We start from the raw sequence: 22664 nt of genomic DNA, 5'->3' as shown, positions 1-22664 counted from the left end.
ACTGTCCCTGGAGCAGCCATGCCTGCTCCTGACAAGTCTCAGACCCTCCCCTAGGAAAGCCCGAAGATGACAGAGGACATTACTGTCAGGAGATCAGGAGACCAAGGAGATGCTTCTCACCTTCTGCTGGGTGAGTGAGCATGGAGGTTGGGAAAGTGGCCCACTGGACCTAAAGAAGGATGACTCTCTGACCTTCAGCATGATCTGTCTGGGCCACTGGATGACATGCCAGGGTCAAATGGCCTGAATCAGTTAAGGAAGTTCTCCTTAACTGATCAGTTAAGGATCAGTTACACTTGAAGCAGCTTTCCAAGGAGATCAAGACACCAGAAGCTGCCACTGGCCCTCTGCAGGGTCAGGAATCACAGGAATGCTTGAGCATCGTCTCTGTGGGAGAAGACACCCAGGGCTCAAGGCAGACTGCCAGGGTCCTGAATTAAACTCATCTCCTGTTCCTTACAGGGTGGGTGGAAGGACAGGAAGGACCCAGGAGGTGTTGACCTATCTGTTGAAACAGCCAAGCTGAGGGATCAGGCACCCCTGCTTCTGAAGAATCTGGCAAAATAGATATGCACATGTACCTAGTCCCTGGGGGTTCAGTGGTAGAGAATCTGGGTTGGGCATCCCTGGTTTGATCCCTGCCTTCCCTAGAGAAGGGAATGGCAACCCAGTCCATTATTCTTGCCTGGAGAATTCCATGGACAGAGAAGCCTAGCGGGCTACTGTCCATGGGGTTACAAAGAGTTGGATGTGACTAACGCTTTCACTTTTCACCAAATAGGTATGTTCTTGCAGTTGGGGTTCCTTTATCTCTGTAAAGTGAGTGAGGACAAAAACCTAGTAGTCTTTGGAAGAACTCTGAGAGAAGTAAAGGGAGGGGTCCTTCTTGAATGCAAAGTCACAGTGGCACAGAGTTCATGGATCTGCCATTATTAGGTGGGCTGATGCTTAGGTATTTGGGAAAACCCAAAGTCAATTTAGAGATTGCTGATTTTTCCCCCAGTGGTCTAAGTACAGAAGCTCCTAGGTCCTGCCTGCCTGGGAGGTCCACAACCAGTGGGTAGAGAGCAGAGAGCTGGAGAGGAAAGCTCCACATTTCACTGCCCTCGACCCATGAAAGGAAATGGGTGTGATGAATGGAAATGGACTAGGTAGAATAGTTTAACCGTGGTCCAGTCCCACCAGAAAGAGCAAGAAGCATGTTCTAACCATAGGGATTTTGCTCCAAGATGCTCTCAGTTCTTCTTATTGACTCTCTCAGTATATTTTATTTTAGCAGATCAGGGATGAAATTTTTCTGGACTCCGAATTATTAAATGAGTGTGTGTGTGTGTGTGTGTGTGTGTGTGTGTGTGTGTGTGTTTGTTCAGGGGGAGTGGGAGGCTACCATCCCCAGACGAGTGAAGTGAGCTGGAGGTGCAGTTCTGCAATACCCTGGAAGATGCTGAAATCTGATGTGAGCCTTTCCCCAGACTGGAGTGCCAAGCTCTTTGCATGCAGGGAAGTTCCCCAATCGGTCCCCATTCTGCAGTCTGCAACGTGTCACAGAAGGACACCTGGGCCAGTTCAGGCAGGCTCCAACCTCTGGTAGCCCCTGACCTGAGGTGAGGGCAGGGTTGGGCAAGATGAAGGAATGTGTTCAGGAAACTGGGAAGTCTTCTCAGGAAAAAGATTCTCCCAGAGAGCAGGGGTGGAATGAGGGAGTGGCAACAGGGCTTAAATGTAAGAGCACGTGAATCAGGAAGCGTGTGTGCATCTAAGTCGCTTCTGTCGTGTCCAGCTCTCTGCGACCTTATGGACTGTAGCCCGCCAGGCTCGGTCCATGGGATCCTCCAGGAAAGAATACTGGAGTGGGTTGCCATGCCCTCCTCTAGGGGATCTTCCCCATTCAGGGATGGAACCCTCATCTCCTATGTCTCTTGCAGGTGGTTCTTTACCACTAGTGCCACCTGGGAAGCCCGTGAGTCAGGAAGACCTGCATTCAAACCATGAATTTTTCCTCCCACCTATCAGCAGCTGGGTCCTGGTCATATTACCAAATATCTCTAGGTTCCTCCATCTGTGAAATGGGATGACAATATATACTCATTTTATATTATATTTATATGCAGTTATATATATATTTATATTATTATATTTTACTCAATATAATACTCATTTCAGAAGGTTGCTATAAAGATTAAGCTTTAAATATACACCTAAATGAACATGCATAGGCAAAAAACGAACTAACGTAAATCTCACATTATCCAATAGTTAACTCAAAATGGATCATTGGAGATAGGCAGGCACCTGGGACTCTTTGCTGAAGTGTTTACACTTGGAGAAACGTCTTCTAAAGCAACAAATACAAAGAAAGGGACTTAAAATAAGTGCAAACATTCTGTAGTTGGTGCAAATTATGAACAAGAGACCAAAAAAGACCAAAAGCCCAAATACCCCTTCTAAGGTGTGGAGAGCAAATGCAGGGTACTATGCGTGATCCCCACACAGGGTACCACCAAGGGGGCGGGCAGACCTCCTGAGCCACCTTCTGGCCCAACCCATGGATTCACCTCTGCCCTCGAGGACAGGCAAGGGAAATTGGTACTTGTTTTCTCTCCTTGATGCTATAGGAAGAGTCTCAATAAAGCCTTGCCTGAATTCCTCACCTGGCCTCATCAATTTCATTTGATTAAAGTGTTCAAGAACCCAGGTCAGTAACACATTGACTTAACTGTAAAATGTAAAACTATGAAACTTTTAGTAAAAGAAAGAAAATAGATGAAAATCTCCTGAACCTAGGGTTAGGCAAAAAGTTCTTAGGCTAAATGCCAAAAGCAGAATCCACAAAAGGAAAAATGGAGAAATTGAACTTATTCAAAATTAAATGCTTTCCTGTGTGAAAGATCCTGTGGTGAGGATGACAAGTCAAGATATAGATGAAGACAAAATATTTGCCAACCACATATTTTACAAAGTGCTAACTTTTTAGAATGTATTCAGAATTTTCCAAACTTGACAGTTTAAAAAAAAAAAAAGCTATTCAATTAGAACATGGAAATAAGACATGAACAAACATTTCAATGAAGAGGATATACAGATGACAATAAGGGCATGAAAAGATGTTAGCACCAGTCATTAAGGAAATGCAAGTTGAAATCACAGTGAGATATCACTACACACCTATGAGATTGTCTAAAGTTTTTTTAAAAATAATGACATCACCAAATGCAAATGAAGGTCACTGATATGTTGCTGGTGGGAATGGAAAATGGTACAGCTATTCTAGAAGTTTCTTATAAAATTAAGCATACAATGACTATACAACTTAGCAAAACCATATTGGGCATCTGTTCTAAAGAAATTAAACCATATGTTCACACAAAACCTTTTCCCTTAATGTTCATAGCAACTTTATTTGTAGTAGCTGAAATCTGGAAATAGTCCGGATGTCCTGCAACAGGTGAATGTTAAATAAACTGGTATATGGATACTGTGAAACACTTACTCAGCAACAACCAAAAAAAAAAAAAGGAAGGAACTAGAGACCCACAGTAAAAATGTGAAGAATCTCCAGAAAATGCTGTTGAGTGGAAACAAGCCAAGCTCAAATGATTACACTTATGCTACATTTGAGGGATGACAAATTTATAGAGATAGAGCACAGACCAGCGGTTGTCAGAGGTGGAGAGTGGGGTGGAGGTGGTTGAAAAAAGGTGACCCGTGTACCCCAGTGTTCATCGCAGCACTGTTTATAATAGCCAGGACATGGAAGCAACCTAGATGTCCATCAGCAGATGAATGGATAAGAAAGCTGTGGTACATATACACAATGGAGTATTACTCAGCCGTTAAAAAGAATACATTTGAATCAGTTCTAATGAGGTGGATGAAACTGGAGCTGATTATACAGAGTGAAGTAAGCCAGAAAGAAAAACACCAATACAGTATACTAACACATATATATGGAATTTAGAAAGATGGCAATGATGACCCTGTATGCGAGACAGCAAAAGAGACACAGATGTATAGAACGGACTTTTGGACTCTGTGGGAAAGGGAGAGGGTGGGATGATTTGGGAGAATGGCATTGAAACATGTATACTATCATGTATGGAACGAATCGCCAGTCTAGGTTCGATACAGGATACAGGATGCTTGGGGCTGGTGCACGGGGAAGATCCAGAGAGATGATATGGGGTGGGAGGGGGATTCAGGATTGGGAACTCATGTACACCCGTGGCAGATTCATGTCAATGTATGGCAAAACCAATACAGTATTGTAAAGCAAAATAAAGTAAAAATAAAAATTTAAAAAAAAAGGCATCACAAGGAAACTGTTCTGTACCTTGGCAGTAGTGATGGCCACATGAGTTACACACGTGATCAAACTGCAGCAAACTCACACATTTGCACACACACACACACACCCACACATACCACATACCCACACACACCACACACACACACCCCACACATATCCACACACAGCACACACCCACAGACACACATATCACACCCACACCACACCCCCACACCCCCCCACACACACCACACACACACACACCACACACATAGACACACACACACACACACCCACACAGACACAGACACACACACACACCCCTGTGCATGCAAAACTGGTGAGATTTTGAATGCGGTTTATGAATTGTATGATTATCACTGTCATTTCCTGGTTGTGATATTGCGCCATAGTTTTGTAAGGTGTCACTATTCGCTGGGTGAAAGGGGTAAGGGATCTCTGCATTATTGCTTGTTTATCTATAATTCAGTTCAGTTTCAGTTCATTTCAGTCGCTCAGTCGTGTCCAACTCTTTGCGACCCCACGAATCGCAGCACGCCAGGCCTCCCTGTCCATCACCAACACTCGGAGTTTACCCAAACTCACGTCCATCGAGTCAGTGATGCCATCCAGCCATCTCATCCTCTGTCGTCCCCTTCTCCTCCTGCCCCCAACCCCTCCCAGCATCAGAGTCTTTTCCAATGAGTCAACTCTTCGCATGAGGTGGCCAAAGTACTACAGTTTCAGCTTTAGCGTCATTCCTTCCAAAGAACACCCAGGACTGATCTCCTGCAGAATGGACTGGTTGGATCTCCTTGCAGTCCAAGGGATTCTCAAGAGTCTTCTCCAACACCACAGTTCAAAAGCATCAATTCTTTGGCGCTCGGCTTTCTTCTCACAACAAAAAGTTTTTAAAAATTCATGCAAAGCCCTCTTCGTCCACCTCCTTCCCTCATCTTCTTCTTCCTCCTCCCATCTCCCCTCTTCCCTCTCTTCCTCTGTCTTTTCTCCTCCTTCCCTTCCTTCTTATTGTTATTTCCAGGCACCATTACATTCTCAGAAGAAAAAATTTTCCATTACAGGGGAAAGAAAGTAATCTAACGTTTACCACGGAAAGCCTAGAAGACATCTGGCCCCTGTGGACACACAGAAGCCCTAAGAAGGGAGAACAAAGGCCACTGTGTTGAAATGTCTGAGAAAGGAGAGGATGGTGGGAGGAAGCCAACCAGTTCCTTCTAAAACTCAATGCTCTCAGCCAGGTGATTTGGTCAGGTAAGCTGGTACTTACGGGTAAGACCAGAATTACATCTGGTCTGATAAGCCAAATTTGAAATAGTCATTCAGAAAAAGCCAGAAAAAAAAGATATACTTCACCATTCTCAGAAATGTTTCAGGGCTCTCTTTATTCAGGGTACTCACCGAGATTCTTGGGATTGTGGTCCAGCAGTTGAGATGTGCAGACATCAGGGTAGGCAGGGCTGCAAAGCCAGTGGCCCCAGCATCGCACCCCAGGGACCACAGGATGTCCCTGCCTGGTATCCCGCTAGTCAGGTGGGCCCAATGGTGAGGGGCTGGCATATACATCTGCTGGGTTTGTTTCTACCAGGCCAATGGACCAGTTCCTGAATACACCCCCCCCCCCCCAAAAAAAAGAGTCCCTCTTAGAACCAAAATAATTACAGAAACAGGAATGAGAATAAAGTAAACCAAGGATGGAGTACAAGTATTTCTGGATTTGGCAGGATATCCATTCTTTACCCCTGATACGGACCCAGGTTCCCCTTGGAAGGGTTTTTGATAAAACAAACAAACAAAACTCCCAGGTGTCAAGAAGGCAGAAATGGAAACCCTGTGTTTCAGGAAAGACAGTTCTCATTGTCATAATAAGATCACAGGTTCTTTGATCCTGGTTGTGCGTGTCTGCTCAGTTGCTTGATCGTATCCAGCTCTTTGTGACCCCGTGGACTGTAGCCAGCCAGGCTCCTCTGTCCATGGGATTTTCCAGGCAAGAATACTGGAGTGTGTTGCCAACCCCTCCTTCAGGGGATCTTCCTGATCCAGGGGTTGAACCTGGGTCTATTGCGTTGCAGGCGGATTCTTTACTGCCGATCTTGGTTGAGGCCGTGTCAAAATAAGAAACAAATGTCCCAAGAATCCTGCCTCAAGAAGCTTCGAAGGAGCACTTGGCCATGGCTAGGCCTTTAGAGAACTTTGGTCCTACACTGGACCTCCTCAGGCTTAGAGCTCCACACTGGATCCAAGAGGTCATGATCAACATCTTATCTAGCAGTTACAAAGGGGATTTGAATTTAAATATGATTCCTTCTAATTTAGGCTTCCCAGTTGGTGCGGGTGGTAAAGAACCTGCCTGCCAATGCAGGACACGTACGAGATGTGGGTTCAATCTCTGGGTCAAGAAGATCCCCTGGAGAAGTACATGGCAACCCATTCCTGTATTTTTGCTTGGAGAATCCCATGGACAGAGGAGCCTGGCGGGTACAGTCCATAGGTTGCAAACAGTCAGACACAACTGAAGCAACTTAGCATGCACATCTTTAATTTACTAACAAGTCAGGCAGGGAGATGTGAAGAAAGAAACTGAGACTCCCTTTAGTGGGGATTCAAGGGGGAAAATACCCCTGAGACATCAGTCTTGCCAGTGGTTGGGGCTGGATTGTTGTCTGGGCCTAAGCCAGCCTCCTCTTTCCTCTGGGCCCTTCCAGGGTGGGCAGGAGCCAGGAAGAGGGGTCTAGGGAGTAAAGCAAGCACTGAAAGGCCACTGTCTCAAGTTGTACCGAGATAGGTTGGGACCTGGGACCCTGGACTTCTGTAAGAGATTAAAAATAATAACTGTGTGCAGCTGGGGCAAATTATGACAACAAGATACAAAAAGGTCCAAACCAAACTGCGATGTGCCAGGAGCAAAAGCAGGGTACTGCACGAGATCCCTGCACGGGGCACCACCAAGGTGGTGGGCAGACCACCTGAGCCACCCCTACCCTCACCCTGTTTAAAGGATAGAGCTAGGGAACCTGCTTCTTGTTCTTGCTCCATTGTACAGCAGCAGGGGCCCCCATAAAGTCTTCCCATCTGGCCTCTTTATCAATTCCTACTGATTAGACAGCCCAAGAACCCAGACTGGCGACAGGACAACAGGAAGTGCTGGAAGCTTGCTGGCTCTGAAGGACAAGAGAAGGACCTCTAGGATGGGACTGATTTCATGCCTCTTGTATTGTGTTTCTTTTTTGTTTACCTTGTGCTCGCATGAAGTCCCTTCAGTCATGTCTGACTCTTTGCGACTGCGTGGACTGTAGCCCACCAGGCTCCTCTGTCCATGGGGTTCTCCAGGGAAGAATACTGGAGTGGGTTGCCATGCCCTCCTCCAGGGGATCTCAGGAGATCAAACCCTCATCTCCTAGTTTCCTGCATTGGCAGGCGGTCTCTTAACCACCAGTGCCACCTGGGAAGCCCTTTTGTTTCAGGTGTGGGAAATTAGACTACATTGGGCACACTAAAAGAAACCAAACAAGGATTTTGTTTGTTTGTGTTTGTTCACCATCTGGCTTGGATGACTGTGAAAAACGTAACTCTTAAGTGTTGACTTTTAAAAGTCAAACCACATAAGAGAGCTCACACCTGGGGCTCTGTGACTATCTAGAGGGTTGGGATGGGGTGGGAGGGAGATTCAAGAGGGAGGGGACTATGCCTATGGCTGATCCATGTTGATATATGGCAGAAACCAACTCAATATTGCAAAGCAATTATCCTTTAATTAAAAATAAATAAAATTTTAAAAAGTCAGACCTCAGATAGACTAGTAGAATGTGAGTTCCTGAACAGGAATCGTGCGGAGTCTTGTTCACCGCTGTGTTCTCAGCACGTGGCATATAGGAGGGAGCTCGTCATTTCTGTTGGCGAATGAGTGAATGAAGGAGGGAATGAATGGGAAGGTGAAGCTCAGGGGTAGAGGCTGACTTTCGGGGTCCCTCCCATCTTTCCTTGGGGTCCTCTCTAATCCCAATGAGTTCCTCCTCACCTTATAGTTTCCACTTCTGCCCACGCCCCAGGGCCAGGTTACAAAGACCTCTGAGCAGTTACAGTGCCCAGCAGTGGAGCTTCTGTGACTGCCCAAGACCCCCCTCTCCCTGGGGAAGGCCTCTCAGAGAGTCCCATCACCGCTGGCTTTTTCCTGTCAGTTTCCTTATGATCACTCATGACACTTTGTGCATGTTCTTATAAATATGATTTTCCAAGCAAAGGGCTTTTCTGATGAATCAGAAGGAATTGATGGTGAGGTTTTTAGAGACCAAAGCAATAATAAGACCTGTCATTTACTGAATCTTCTCTTTGTGCCCACTCCATCTGGAGTGATCAACCTGACTTATCTCATTTAATCCAATCCCGTGAAGTAAGCAGTACGGATACTATTACTTCCATTTTTATAGGCATAGAGAAGATAAGTAACTTGCCCATGGTCTTGCAGCTGGTACTTAGGTGCCCCAGGACTTGAACCTGGCTTGTCCATTGCCACAGGACAGGCTCTTAACATTGTAATATGGCCAGAAGAACCTTGATAAAATCAGACACGGATCCTGAGACTGTGAGGCTCACCATCCAGGTGAGGTGGTGGGGTCATGTGTTCTGGACGTCTGGGGCATGTATCAGCTGTAGGAGTTCAGCGATTCTCCCCATCCTCCATCGGTCCCTCCGGGGAGTGTGAGGGTGGTGAGCTGAAGGCAGGGTTTTGACTAATATTATACTCATCAGGACTTTGCCTGAGGCTAAAAGATATCTTTGGAAGCTGTGCCTTCAGTTCAGTTCAGTTCAGTCGCTCAGTCGTGTCCAACTCTTTGCGACCCCATGAATTGCAGCATGCCAGGCCTCCCTGTCCATCACCAACTCCCAGAGTTCACTCAGACTCACGTCCATTGAGTCAGTGATGCCATCCAGCCATCTCATTCTCTGTCGTCCCCGTCTCCTCCTGCCCCCAATCCCTCCCAGCATCAGGGTCTTTTCCAATGAGTCAACTCTTCGCATGAGGTGGCCAAAGTACTGGAGCTTCAGCTTTAGCATCAGTCCTTCCAAAGAAATCCCAGGGTTGGTCTCCTTCAGAATGGACTGGTTGGATCTCCTTGCAGTCCAAGGGACTCTCAAGAGTCTTCTCCAACACCACAGTTCAAAAGCATCAGTTCTTCAATACTCAGCTTTCTTCACAGTCCAACTCTCACATCCGTACATGACCACTGGGAAAACCATAGCCTTGACTAGACGGACCTTTGCTGGTAAAGTAATGTCTCTGCTTTTCAATATGCTGTCTAGGTTGGTCATAACTTTGCTTCCAATTCATGGCTTCAGTCACCATCTGCAGTGATTTTGGAGCCCAAAAAAATCAAGTCTGACACTGTTTCCACTGTTTCCCCATTTATTTGCCATGAAGTGATGCGACCAGATGCCATGATCTTTGCTTTCTGAATGTTGACCTTTACGCCAACTTTTTACTCTCCTCTTTCACTTTCATCAAGAGGCTTTTTAGTTCCTCTTCACTTTCTGCCATAAGGGTGGTGTCATGTGCATATCTGAGGTTATTGATATTTCTTCCGGCAATCTTGATTCAGCTTGTGCTTCTTCCAGCCCAGTGTTTCTCATGATGTACTCTGCACATAAGTTAAATAAGCAGGGTGACAATATACAGCCTTGACGTACTCCTTTTCCTATTTGGAACCAGTCTGTTGTTCCATGTCCAGTTCTAACTGTTGCTTCCTGACCTGCATACAAATTTCTCAAGAGGCAAAAAGGCAAAATGGCTGTCTGGGTAGGCCTTACAAATAGCTGTGAAAAGAAGAGAAGTGAAAAGCAAAGGAGAAAAGGAAAGATATAAGCATCTGAATGCAGAGTTCCAAAGAATAGCAAGAAGAGATAAGAAAGCCTTCCTCAGTGATCAATGCAAAGAAATCGAGGAAAACAACAGAATGGGAGAGATGAGAGATCTCTTCAAGAAAATTAGAGATACCAAGGGAACATTTCATGCAAAGATGGGCACAATAAAGGACAGAAATGGTATGACCTAACAGAAGCAGAAGATATTAAGAAGGGGTGGCAAGAATACACAGAAGAACTGTACAAAAAAGATCTTCATGACCCAGATGATCACAATAGTGTGATCACTCACCTAGAGCCAGACATCCTGGAATGTGAAGTCAAGTGGGCCTTAGAAAGCATCACTACGAACAAAATAGTGGAGGTGATAGAATTCCAGTTGAGCTATTTCAAATCCTGAAAGATGATGCTGTGAAAGTGCTACACTCAATATGTCAGCAAATTTGGATAACTCAGCAGTGGCCACAGGACTGGAAAAGATCAGTTTTCATTCCAATCCCAAAGAAAGGCAATGCCAAAGAATGCTCAAACTACCACACAATTGCACTCATCTCACATGCTAGTTAAGTAATGCTCAAAATTCTCCAAGCCAGGCTTCAGCAATATGTGACCTGTGAACTTCCAGATATTCAAGCTGGTTTTAGAAATGGCAGAGGAACCAGAGACCAAATTGCCAACATCTGCTGGATCATCGAAAAAGCAAGAGAGTTCCAGAAAAACATCTATTTCTGCTTTATTGACTATGCCAAAGCTGTGCCTTAGAAAGGTCTATATTAGCTCAATCAAATTTGGCTCCTGGAGGAATTTCAGGATTAGTTAGTTGCAATGGAAATGTCTCCTTGTCTCTGCTGTTTTGGCTGGAGAGAAAGCAATCAGTCCTTGAGATGATCAAAAGTCCTTTCTACCAGTAAGAGGGAAATGAATGTATTTGCTGGTAAACTTGCATCTGAGGCTTCCCTTGTGGCTCAGTGGTAAAGGATCTGCCTGTCAATGCAGGAGATGAGGGTTCTGTCCCTGCATCGGGAAAATGCCCTGCAGTATTCTTGCCTGGAGAATTCCATGGACAGAAGAGTTTGGTGGGCGATGGTAGACAGGGTTGCAAAGATTCATCCATGACTGAAGCGACTTGGCACAGCACCGCAAACTTGTATCTGAGTGTGGAAACCTGGCATATGGGATGGCAAGCAGGTGGAGTCTGGGCCTGGGAAGGGAGCCCTCTGGATTTCGTCCAGCCTGAAGCTATCCTCTCTCTCCTGGAAAAGTGACCTCAAAGAGAAAGGCATGATGGTTGGTTCTGGGAGGACTGAATCAACAGCAGTTTGAAGTAGAGAAGGTGAGATATTGAGGATGAAAGACTGATAAGCGTGGTCTCCTTTCAGGTGTAACTGTCGTGGGCATGGACGGCACAGTTTGGCTTTTCGCAGAAACTAAGCCTGGTTTGCGACTTCCCTGGTGGTCCAGGGGTTAGGACTCCATGGTCCCAATGTAGGGGGCCTGGGTTTGATCCCTGGTCAGGGAGTTAGATCCCTCACGCCACAACTGAGAGCCTGCATGTCACAAGAAAGATCCTGCACATGACAACTAAGATTTGGCACAGCTAAATTTAAAAAAGGAAGAAAGAAACCAAGACTGGTTTGGTGGTGGTGGTTTAGTCCCTAAGTCATGTCCCACTCTTGCAATCCCATGGTCTGTAGCCTGCCAGGCTCCTCCGTTCATGGGATTCTCCAGGCAGGAATACTGGAGCGGGTTGCCATTTCTTTCTCCAGGGGATCTTCACAACCGAGGAATCGAACCCAGGTCTCCTGCATTGCAGGCAGATTCTTTACCGACTGAGCTATGAGGGAAGCTACAAGAGCTTACGGGAACTTACAAGTGCTAACGCTGAATGATGCTGGAACAGGTAACCAAAGAGAGCTATGGCTCTTTTTTACCTTGAAATTCAAAACAGTGAAAGACCCCCATCTACTTGGTCTCCTGAGAGAGAATCTGGTCAGAGAATGCACCAGGGGATGAATGGAGTCAGGTCAGCCCAGATGAGAAAAGGGAGGGAATCAGAGTACATTCTGAGTACCTTCTCCTGACCCAGCCTTTGGTGCAGTCTGAGTTTTCTCCCCATCTTCTCTCTCTACCCTCAGCCCAAGTCCATCTCTGAAATGTCTTCCTTCTAACATCCCTTTCAGGAAGGTGCCTGTCACCCGCCTGTCTCTTGCTGAGCTAGAAGCCTTATCTCTGTGCTACGAACAGCATGCTGGGCTGAGCGGTTGTGATTCCTGGTGTGTCTCTCTCTTGGGCACCCCTTGAGAGAAGAAACTGACTGTATCTGTCTTCTGTATGTGCCCAGCACTCACCCCAGTGCCTGGCACATAGTGGGGACTTAGCAAATGAAAACCATTGTTCGTTGTAGTATTTCAGCCCAAACCATTACCCATTTAGCCCATACCCACCAGTGAGGGGTGAAGGAGGGCTTGGGGAGTTTCAAGTAGTGTGAGAGTCCCCTACTGCATTCCCTTGCTAAATTTTAATCATTCAAGCAACAAATACACACTGAGCACCTATTGTGTATCAGCATAGATGTGAAGTGTTCCTCTTCCTTTCTTTCGGCAACTTAATATCTTGATAGATGCATATGACTCTATCACATTATAAAACTTATTTATCAGGATATATTGCTTATTGTTTGCACTTTAGCCCTCTTCCCAGCAAAATATGAGCTCCATGACTTTTGTTCTTGTCAATGATATGACCAAGTACCAAGGAAGATTGAGGTGTCATTACTAGAATGGTAGAATGAGTGCCGGGCAAGCAAATCCACTGTCCAGTCTGCAAGGAAATAGCAAGTCAAAGACCCAGACCCAGAGAAGTGAGCTGGTCAGTCTGAGGTCATAAATGTGACTGGGACAGAGTTGGGCCTCCGGCTCTTGGGCCATGCTGCTCCCAGAGTGCCTTCAGAAAGAGCCCACTGGGGCCGCTTGTCTAGCCTCCTGCTGCTGAACAAACCCTGTTCCCTGGATGCCCCTGCAGATGTTGATCTTTTCTCAATGACTCTGGTTAAGCAGCAAACAGCACAGCTATTTGGGAAGTCTGTATTTCAAAAACACCATTCCTGCTTCTGACCTGAGTCTGAATTCTGTTACTGACCTGAGTCTGAATTCTGTTACTGACCTGAGTTAGTAACTGACTCATTTACTGACCTGAGTTTGAATTCTGACAATTCTGAGAAGGAAAAAAAAAAGAGGGGGGCGCTTTCTAAAAAATTTCTTTTTTAATGATCCAGAGCCTCAGATATGTGGTCCAACTAGGACTAGAGATCCTAAACTCATCGCACATTCACGGAAGAGGGTGTTCCCAGCAAATATCTAGGGAAAAGATGAGAGCAAGTCTAGCACTAGTTATCAGAGGTTATTCACTGGTACTCAGAGGGGAGTCATACCTTTCACTGATTGGGTAAATAGGGCAGACCACATTTCTCCTGATGCATTTCCAAACTGCCCTTGGGAGAAAAAAGTCATGGCTGAGTTCAGTAGACATAAAGCCCGTGTAGGAGAGGCTCTGTTTCACCAGAAATATCATCCCTCCATGTATAAACCATAGTCCTGATAGCACTCTCCAGAAGTCTAAAGTCTTCTAAATGTTTCCTTTTGCTTGAAGGACACAAGGCATCTTGCCATACCCAGATGCTGGAGTGATAACCCCTGTAATCCAAGGGCTGGGGTTTGGAGGATTCTTGCCCTCAGTGGATGTTCCTCTAACCCTTAAGGCCGGGTTCATGAATCAGGGGCCAGGATCACATTAGCTCCAAGCAGAGTTTTTGTTCGAGTCTGATTTGTTTGTCACCCTGAAGCTTCCCAGGTGGTGCTAGAGGTAAACAATCTGTCTGCCAGTGCAGGAGATGCAGGAGACGTGCGTTCAACCCCTGGGCTGGAAGATCCCCCAGAGAAGAGATATGGGCTACCTGCTCCAGTATTCTTGCCTGGAAAATTCCACGGACAGAGGAGCCGGAGTCGGACACAACTGAGCAACTGAGCACCCACTGAGAATGCCCTGCTATAATTACCAAAGAAATTAATGAGGAAGTATCATCTCTTTCATCCAAAGTCATTTGATATTATCCAGCACAGTGCTTCCCTGGTGGCTCAGACGGTAAAAACAATCTGCCTGCAATGCAGGAGACTTGGTTCGATCCCTGGGTTGGGAAGATCCCCTGGAGGAGGGTATGGCAACCCACTCCAGTATTCTTGCCTGGAGAATTCCATGGACAGAGGAGCCAGGGGGGCTACAGTCCATGGGGTCGCAAAGAGTTGGACACGACTGAGTGACTAAGCATGGCACGGTAGACAGCGCAGTGCTTGGCTCATAGATGGTGCTTGATAAATACTTATTGAGTGAATGAGGAGTTTTTCAGGATCAAGCTGTTATTTAAGTGACCTTGGCTGAGGAGGGAGGAGATGCGTCATGCAAGGACAGACCCTGGGCTTCCCCCACCCTGTCTGGGCCGGGCACAGCGGTGTCTGGAAATCTGAAAACCTCCATTTCTCAAGACAGTGCCCCAGCCTCTGTGCTGATGCCGCCTCACGCCTCCTCTAAATGTGTGTGCGAATCCGATGGAAGCTAATCCTTATTGGTGGGGAGATTGAAGCTGTTATCTAACAGACTGCTGATGGATTGGCAAGGCTTTCAGATAAAGCCTTCAAGGGGTTAGAGTTTCATGTCCCCCTCATGCTCGGGGAGAAGGACTGCTGCTTCACTGTTGCCATGGTTTGGGCCCAACAGTGAACGAGAGGACCGGCAGGGCTGGGTGCTGGGCAGCGAAGTTCAAGGGAAAGGCTGGATTCTGGTTCCGGCCCAGCCACGGTTTCCCCAGGAAATTCTGGACGAGACGTCGACTCTCTGCGCTTCTCTTTCCTTTGCTTCAAATGGGAGATAACAATACCTACCTGACAGGGGTATTATACACATGAGATGAGAGCAGTGACATGAAAGCCCTTTAAAGAAGATAAAAATACTTCCCTGTGTGAGGCTATTCTTTTCCTGCCATGGGAAACAGACGGCAGGGCTGAAGCCAGAGACGCAGGACTGTTGGGTGGGACGTTTGATAGGGCTCTTTGGCCTACATTTGCTTAGAGTGTAACAGAGAGGAACCTATCTGACTATATTGGAATCTGTGTCTTTTAATCTTCATAGTCTATCGTTTTTGCTACAAGTTAACCACTAAAGGGATATTGCCAATAGCTTCAAGTATACATGATGGCCCATCTCTGGGAACCTTGCCTCCCATGCCTGAGCATGAAGCTAAAATACCTTTGTTTAGCTCACAGGAAACATCCTGATCAGGCTTCCCTGAGAATGAATGCAAGCAACAAGAAATTAATACATGCCCACTGAAGTCTGGCTGGAACCAGGAAATATTTGTGACAGTTTATTGCCTTTTAAACTTTATCTCCTCACCTACACCTCTGTTTCATAAAAGAAACTAACATCCAAACCTGGGCAAGATGTTTCTTTGGAACACTAGTCCACTATCTTCTTGGTCTGCTGGGTTACCAAATAAGGTTGCTATTCTTTGCTCGAATAACTCATTTCTCAATTTACTGGCTAGTCATGTGGTGAAGAGATGAGCTTGGACTCAGTAACAAGAGGAAACACAAAGTGGGACCTTTGCATTCTATCTGTGGGTATTATGGTGAAGAAATGTGCAGCATGAACTCCTCTGAGGAGTGGAGGACTCAGTGACTTGACATCCAGACAAGATAATGGTGTGACCGACAGGCCTGGGAGACTAAAGCAAAAGTCCTTTACTTCAAAGAACAGGGACACAGGGGTTTGTGTAGGTTTAAATCTCCCCTTTTCTTTGATATGCCTCAGTCTTGAGGGGAGCACATTCAGGAAAAGAAAGGGAATACAGATTTGGATAGAAAGGTTAATCAGAAACTCAGCAGAAATCGACTTCAGGGGTAGACCTTCCACCAGTTTTTTTACTTCTCTACACCACAGTTTCCTCACTTGTAAGGGGAAAATAATTATAATACCCCCCTCGTTAGGCAGGATCTGAAACCTGTATTTAATGAAAGGTATCTGCCATTTTTATTATGGCAAGACTTTGAGGATGTCAAGGTTTTAAGGAAAGGGAAGAAGGTCTTTTATGGGGGAGCAACAGTAGGAGCAGAATCAAGAAGATGGGAATGAACTGAATATATGCAGACAAAACAAACGGGGGGCTGGCCTAAGAGAAGTGAGGCCATGGTGGGGTGGTACCACTCAGCAAATCTTCCTCAGGCTCCTTTGAGGTGGAGCACCACAGTGAACCACAAAGGCGTGGGAGTCACACTCAGTTCTGTAGCAGGAACCTGCGGGGCCTTTGTGGAAAAGATGCCCCCACCCCACCATGTCCGCTACTGGCTTCCTGTATGCAGAAAAACTCTAGCCTCCTAGGCCTTCCCTGAGTTCCAAAGAATACACTCATCAGAAGAGTGAGAAAATGCAGAAAGGAAAACAGTCAAGCAAGGCAAAATAACAGTAATTTAGCCATTAAACAAGGTCAAGGTCCTTTAGTTCCTCCTCTGAAGTCATGTGCTGTGCTTAGTTGCTCAGTCATGTCTGACTCTTTGCAACCCCGTGGACTATAACCCGCCAGGCTCCTCTGTCCATGGGGATTCCCAGACAAGAATACTGGAGTGGGTTGCCATGCCCTCCTCCAGGGGATCTTCCCAACCCAGGGACCAAACCCAGGTCTCCTGCATTGTGGGTGGATTCTCTACTGTCTGAGCCACCAGGGAAGCCCAAGAATACTAGAGTGGGTAGCCTATCCCTTCTCCAGGCAAACTTTCCGATACAGGTATCAAACCGGGCTCTCCTGCACTGCAGGTGGATTCTTTACCAGCTGAGCTACCAGAGAAGCCCTCTGCTGAGCCCATATTCTGAGTTCTAGCCTTTGAGTTGTTTTTCAGAGACTGAAACTCCTACTAGGTGAGAGAAGTTAACTGTGTGTTGACCACAGCAGGTAAACCCCAGACTGATTGGAACCAGAAGGTTGATGATGTTAACTCCCATTACCTCACCACCAACTAATCAGAAGAATGTCCACAAGCTGGTCACATACCTCCTAACTCTCCAATTTCACCCTTTCCCTGAAAGCCATTGGGGAGTTCGGGTCTTTTGAGCGCGAACTTTCTGGACTCCTTGCTTCAGTTCAGTTCAGTCGCTCAGTTGTGTCCAACTCTTTGCAACCCATGGACTTCAACATGCCAGGCTTCCCTGTCCATCACCAACTCCTGGACCTTGCTCAAACTCATGTCCATTGAGTTGGTGATGCCATCCAACCATCTCATTCTCTGTCATCCCCTTCTCCTCTTGCCTTCAATCTTTCCCAGCATCAGGGTCTTTTCAAATGAATCAGTTCTTTGCATCAGGTGGCCAAAATACTGGAGTTTCAGCTTCAGCATCTTCAGGACTGATTTCCTTTAGGATTGATTGGTTTGATCTCCTTGCAGTCCAAGGAACTCTCAAGAGTCTTCTCCAACACCACAGTTCAAAAGCATCAATTCTTCACCACTCAGCCTTCTTTATGGTCCAACCCTCAAATCCATGCATGACTACTGGAAAAACCATAGCTTTGACCAGATGGACCTTTGTCAGTAGTATCTCTGCTTTTTAATATGCTGTCATAGCTTTTCTCCAAGGAGCAAGCATCTTTTGATTTCATGGCTGTAGTCATCATCTGCAGTGATTGTTGATCCCAGAAAAATAAAGTCTCTGTTTCCATTGTTTCCCCATCTATTCGCCATGAAGTGATGGGGCCAAATGCCATGACCTTCATTATTTGAAGGTTGAGTTTTAAGCCAACTTTTTCACTCTCCTCTTTCACTTTCATCAAGAGGCTCTTTAGTTCCTCTTCACTTTCTGCCATAAGGGTGGTGTCATCTGAATACTGGTGTTATTGACATTTCTCTCGGCAATCCTTGCTTGGTGCCCTGTGATAAATGCTGCACTTTTCTTCATCACAACCTGGTGTCCCTAGACTGGCTTTACTGCACACCGGGGGAGCAGGCCCAAGTCTGATTTGGTGACAGTAACAGGATATGACCCTGAAACCAAGCCAACTCTAAGGCTCAGTGAGATCACACCGCATGGGTCATGTGATATGGCCGTGTGTAATTTTGGTAATATTTAAGGGGTAATTTTAAAATTATACCTAAAACTTATGAATCATGGCTCTTACTCATATCTAGTGCTAGGAATGTATGTAAATCATATAATAGTTTAAAGAAAATAATGTGAGTGCTTTATCAGCAAATTTTCAGAAAATTAAAAAAGCCGTATGTTCTTCTTCCTCCCCCTTTGCCCATATACTCACATGCACTCACAGCGCACACACCCACGCACACATCCACAGGCAGACACCCACATTCTCACACATGGTGAAGGAGTGTGTCCTTCATTCTGCAGGCAGTTACGAGCAGGTGCCTGAAAAGGGACGCGGCATAATGAAAGTGATCTTTAAGAGGATTACTCTGGCTGCACTGTGCAGGCTGGCTTAGGAGACAGAATGAGACAGGCAGATCAGCAAGGCGGCTGTTACTATAACTCAAGTTAACCAAATCCGGTGCCTGTCTTTTTCCTATTTTCCTCACTACTGATAACGTAGTGTGGAGTGCAGCCAAGTCTTACCTTATTGACTGCGTGTCTCAGTCCTTGACGCTCTCCGATGCATGCATCCCACCCCATCTTGATTCCCTACCAGCCGTCCACACCAGCCCAGCCCCCCGAGTCAGTCTACATCCAGGATAACATCTGGAAGCCCTTCTCATAAAGATCCTCACATTTAAGAACTCGGGAAAAGAGCATATATGGTTGGCAAGGCAGGGGGCATCTATGGAAGCAGCTGATTCCAGTACAAAGACAGCAGCAGCGGTACTAACCCTTTCCTGAGGGCTCACTGTGTGCTTAGCAGGACGCTCAGAACTTTGCAGAAGTCATCTCCTTTAATCCTCACCATAAACCCATGAAATATCTATCATACCTTCCCCACCCTACATTTGCAGACAAGGCAGTCGAAGGCATGACATTAGGAGGTGAAGCTGGGCTTTGAACCCGGCATCAGGACACGGGACACCTGCACTCCAGCCACTGCATACCCTGCTTGCCAGAAGACCCCGTGGGTCCCTGCCCTTCCCTGTGCCTTGGTTCAGAAGCTTCTCACACATGGAGGACAGCTCACTGGGTCTTTTGGAGTCTTGATTTCCTCATTTTTAAAATGGGGGACAGTGGCCTGGGCAACACATTTTGAACAGTGAATTGTATTTAGCAATTGAAATCAGATGGTTTCCAATAAAGTTGACAGTGGATTAGATGGTCGCTGAATTATTTTCAGCCTGGACATTCTAGGAGCCTTTGTCCTCGTCACTCATTCTAATATTCCCCCTCTCTTAACGTGCCTTTGATCAGCCTAAATCCTCGCTGCTTGGGAACTCATCCATTTTTATGTGGAAATTCATCTCTGAGCTGCAGAGAGATGAAGTCCGCCTGTGTGTGCATGTGTCTGGGTGGACTTGTGGCTGGAGGGGACGTGAGGGATCTAAATGAGCAGATGGAGCTACTGAAGATTAAAAGCACAATATGAAGTTGGAGACCGACATGTGACGGGGGAGCGATGCTCGGGCTGAGAGGAAGCGGCACGGCTGGCAGACAGCCACCCTCACTCGGGGACGGGAGCCCAGCTCCGGAACTGGGCTGACCTGGGTGTGGGGTGGCTGGCAGGGCACAGAAGCAGGTGCTGCTCCCGCGCTCTGCTGGCACCCAAGGGCCCTCCCTCACCCCTTGCAGGAGCCGAGACCAGAAAGCAGTCAGAGAAATGGGATCGTGGCCTCAGGGCAAATTCAGACCAAAGGCCAGGCTGGCTCCAGGGAGAACCCATTCTTCATTTTGCCTTTTTGAAATTGAGATTAAACTAGAGGTCTTGACAGAATGTCATTCGGCAGGGCTTCAGATCACAGCAGCTCTGGGCTTCACTGGCATGTGGCAGGCAGCAGTGGCAGTGGGAGCTGTCACCTGTGGGCCCCGCTGTGACCCGCACCTCCTTTCCCAGTGCTCAGCGCCAGGGGCGAGGTGGAAAGAACAACCCATATTCTGATGACTGGGGCACTGGAGGCACAGCCATTGGAATCAATGGGCTTTCTGGATTCTAAACTGAGGTCAAATAGCAAGTGGCAGGGAGCATCTGTTTGGTGAGGGGGGTTTGGGGCATTGATCCAAGCATCCACAGCCCTTTCTGCACGGGGTTCCCAGCCCATGGGGTCCTGCCCATGTAGACACAGCCTGCCTCCAGGCCAGGGAAGCCCCGGCACCTTGTTCCTGGCAAGGAGCATTGTTGAACCTCGGGGAGCCCTGCTCAGAACCCCACCCCACCCAGGCCTGGTGCCCTCAGACCTCGCTGCCCACAGACAAGTCTTGAGGGATCCTCGTGTTTGCCGTCGGGTATAGGAGGGAGGGAAGAGCAGACGTAAGAGCCACATAGCTGCTTTCTTGCCTAGAGGTGAGTACCTAGGAGGGTGAGCAGATTGCTGAGGGTGGGAGGGGGCAGAAAATAAGATCATGGCAATTTCTGGCTTAAAAATAATAGGGAGAGGGTGGGATGATTTGGGAGAATGGCAATGAAACATGTATACTATCATGTAAGAATCGAATCACCAGTCTATGTCCGATGCAGGATACAGCATGCTTGGGGCTGGTGCACGGGGATGACCCAGAGGGATGTTGTGGGGAGGGAGGTGGGAGGGGGGTTCATGTTTGGGATAGCATGTACACCCGTGGTGGATTCATGTCAATGTATGGCAAAACCAATACAGTATTGTAAAGTAAAATAAAGTAAAAATTAAAATTAAAAAAATAATAAAAAATAAAATTAAAAAAAAAAAAATAGTCCCTCTTAAGAGAATGTCTTCTATTTACCAGTTGCCTGTGCCAGGGCCTGCATATGGGTTATATCCAAACCCAAGAACACTGTAAGTAGGGACTGTTTCTCCCATTTTACAGAGAGGAAACTGAGGCTTGGAGAAACTGGTAATTTTTCCTTCAGGCCATGTTTAGTAAACAGAAGCATGCTTTTTACTCAGAAGGGGTTAAAATCCAGGGTGGGGTCAAATTCTGACTCCCTAATCTACCTGCCAGGTGGTCCTGGGTAAGAAGCACCAATTGTCTTCACATCTTAGCTTCTTTGCCCACAAAGTGAGATAATGCCCACCTCACTGGGTCTTTGTGAGGCTTGCACGGGCTGGATCTTCAGACAGTCATGACAGTGCCTGCAGCAGGCTGGCCGGTCACAGGCCCAGGAGGACTAAGAGCCGCGCGCCTTGAGAAAGGGAGTGACCTGTAAATGTCGTCCTCATCTCCGATTACTCTCTCCTCTTCCTGGGCCTTGTGGAACCTGCCTTTTCAAGGCATTCAGAAAATGAGAACTTTTGCTGAAAAAGTCACCTGGCCTCAGGAAGCTTCAGATAGTACTCTCCTTCTCTCAGTTCTCCAAGCCAGGAAGCTCTCGTCCCAACAGATCCTCAGGAAAGTGCCTGCGATAGCATGTCCTGCTCTTTCCTGTCACTTCTGAAATCTATTAACTGCAGTCCGGCCTTGCTACCTTCTCGCACCGCTGGCATCACCTAGCCTAGGACAGCAGGTTGCCATCCAGGGCTTGACACCTGTGGTGGCTTCAGGCTGATTACTAAGCTCCGTCTCGGCCGTATCTCCTGCTTTGGCAGGTGGGTCGTTTACCACTAGCACCACCTGGGAAGCCCTGTCCCGGCTCTTCAGGATGGACACTCCCACTGCCCGTGGAACCAACAGACTGCTTTCCCGGAATAAGCCATGATCCTGAGGGTGGTTAGGACGGTGCTCGTGTCTCCTGGCACAAGGAGAGGTGCCCCTCCTTCAACATATAGATCGTTTCTCCCAGGCTGCCTGGGAGCCCCGCGTGGTAGCGTGAGTAGAGGCGATGAGACCAGGGAGGGCTGGCTCCACAGAGATGGAGACTCCAGCGTGTAAATCATTTCTCTCCACCTGCGAGAGAAGGGCGCACCTCAGGTACCGCCAGACATTCCTGCAAAGCAGAGATGACGGCACTTGGCAGCTTCTCCGAAGCAAAGATAATAATATAATTTGACTTTCCCCACTCTTTGGGGAAAGAGATTACACAGATAATAGCCATTTTCAAGAGCCAGGGAGGAGGAGAGCAGCCAGAGAGAGGGAGGAGGAGGGGGTGCCTGAACTTTAGATCGGAGAAGACAGGTCTGCTGATTAGGGGCACAGGCAGCCTTCTCCATTTTTAAAGCTCCACTGAATTCTCTCCCTCAAACAGCAAATTTCGCAGCCTCTAATTTTCTTCTCTGTGCTCTGTTTAGCGCCAAGCCATCTCCCTCTGCGATTCAGGGGCCTCTTGAAGAGTGTTTGTTTGTGCGATGGGACTGAATGGGTGAGTCCCAGCCTCTCTAACATGGCCTGTCACTTACCGGCCACC

This window comes from Budorcas taxicolor, chromosome 15, assembly GCF_023091745.1.
Source record: "Budorcas taxicolor isolate Tak-1 chromosome 15, Takin1.1, whole genome shotgun sequence".
NCBI classification, from domain to species: domain Eukaryota; kingdom Metazoa; phylum Chordata; class Mammalia; order Artiodactyla; family Bovidae; genus Budorcas; species Budorcas taxicolor.
This window is presented reverse-complemented; position numbering follows the sequence as displayed.